This window comes from Trachymyrmex cornetzi, unplaced genomic scaffold, assembly GCF_001594075.2.
Source record: "Trachymyrmex cornetzi isolate Tcor2-1 unplaced genomic scaffold, Tcor1.1 scaffold1560, whole genome shotgun sequence".
NCBI classification, from domain to species: Eukaryota; Metazoa; Arthropoda; class Insecta; order Hymenoptera; family Formicidae; genus Trachymyrmex; species Trachymyrmex cornetzi.
Genome location: NW_017296158.1, coordinates 27,151 through 29,524, shown reverse-complemented (window position 1 = coordinate 29,524; position 2,374 = coordinate 27,151).

Sequence of the window (2,374 nt, the reverse complement as noted above, 5' to 3'; positions counted from 1 at the left end):
CATCATCATCATCATTATCTAAAATAGAAATGTTTTTAATTTTCTTCTTATTGCGGTAATATTATATGAACTATATTTTACAGTAGATTATTTTTTAAATCATCTTACCTATTTCGATGAGAGGGATGCTTTGTCCATTGCGTGGAGGCGGCGCATTATTCGGCGGTTCGATTCGCGCTCTTCCTACAAAAAAATAAAAACATTTTTAATAAAGGAAATTTCCACCATTCGATCAATATTTTTATTTTTCCAACTTACGCGCAGGAACAACCTCGTCTTCATCCTCCGCGTGACGTCGTTGTCGCCACAGACTCAGACGCCCACGTCGCACGAATTGCACGGGATTAACGTGTCAGTTGACGATTTGACGCTAAAAATAAATATTATAATTTAATTAATAATAATAACAATAAATATATATTTTTTAAATGTATAATTTTGTTTCAGCTCAGCTTACCTACTCCTACTCCTGTGTTACCGTTGATCCTATGACGAAACTCATCAATGTGACCACCAGCGTCATTCTCCTCATGATTGAAACACTCGCGCACTTCTATATGCCACGAGATTGTTAGCGTTATCACACTATCACAGTGACCCAGTTTATGCATAATGCATAGTAACGTACTGGAGCACTCTCGCGTAAAGTTCTCAAAAACTTTGTAATTGTTTTCATTTTCGTCTGATAATTTCAGTATATAGTCTCTTGCAATCAATTTTTGATTAAGATTGCAAGCGACTATAAAAAATTTAGATAATAAATCACGAAGAGCCATTTTTTCGCACTCGCAATAAGATTTATCGAAAGCACGCCCTCGGAAAACAGTTCGACACAACGAGCAGTTGAAGCGAAACTAGAGTTAAATTTTCAACCTACGCACTATTTATTCACTCGAAAATACTCTAAAAAAGGCGTTTCCGTATTTCCTTCTTCTAAGTTTGTTTAGCTGGTAACTAAGGTTCTCTATATTTTTTTTGTAAATACTTAAAAAGTTGACTATTTCTTATGTTACGTCCGGGAGGACTCCACGATTTCCTCGTTTCGAGATTGCTTAATAGGGTGATCGTTGAGACGAGATGTAAGAGAAAATGCGAGAGTTAACGGTCACCGATCGGCGAGCGTGACAATATGTAGAAAATGTCGTTGAAAGCCTTCCCAACGATTTTGGAAAGATAATAAAAACATAGATACCCAGGATCATCCGATCTGTAGTAATAAAATTTATGACAAATTACAAACCATGTCGAGAATGTTCGTTTCGAAACTCGTTCAGTTTAAATAAGTAATATCTAAAAATGGGTCGGGAATCCTGGGTAAATAGAAAGTCGCATTCCCAAGCGCATGTAACGTGTTGAAGGGCGTCTTTTCGTTAACAACAGGAAGTAGTAAAATAGAAATAGCTTGACAAGAATAAATTTTAATTTTTGCCGACGATCATAAAATCCTGAAGAAATACTGTCTAGACGAGAAGACGCACGTTCAAGTACCTAATAAAAGAGAAATCGGAAATAAGAAAAAAAGAGGAATGTGAGTTTTCAAATTGTCATGATCAGGTCGTTCGGAAGGTACGATGAGTGAAATACCCCTTCTCTTCAGAGAGAATACCAAAAACTAAACTCGCCAATGGGTGACCGTGAATCTGAAAATCTAGAAAAGGTGATGACGTATCATCAATAAGTTCTCAGGGGATTGAAACTTGCAGTGCGGGCGGAGCAAATTTTGAAAGTAGTTACCAGTAAGAATATGAAATACAAATTTCCTACAAAAGCAGAAAATTCCTCCAACTCAAATCCTCGATTTTTCCCACTCAACATGTCTCATCAGAGAACTACCCTCTGAAACTCTCTATATAAACCGTGACACTGCGAGACTCGCTCTCTTCATTTTTGATCCTGCTCTGTGTTCGGTTTTAAAACAGTCAGTCATGCTCTCGCAATTCATTTCGCTAAGATAAGAGTTTGTTCAGTGCATAACAGAAGATCTTCCCCATTACATCAAGTACGAGTTGTCTGCAAGCTACTCCAAGTCCAGGACACTAACTAGAAAACCAAAGCCTACTGCAACAGTAAGTCTTTTCTTCCATATTCTTCTATTTAGTCGCAAATCTGTAATAACGTAATTTACAACATAATGCCACGAAGGGGAAACAATCGCCCGTTTAGAGGTTGGCTTAGAGATTGATATCCCTGTATTCATCCCGAATTCCGCCTATCCATATCTAGTACCGAGTTCTTCAATCTTTTTCCTCCGTCCTCCGATACTATACGCGAATTATAATGTAATAAAAAACTCAGTCAGTACTGCTCACTTAACATTCATTCTCTGGCGGCATGTATAACTATAATGTTAATAGCGTCTAGCGAACCAAAATCT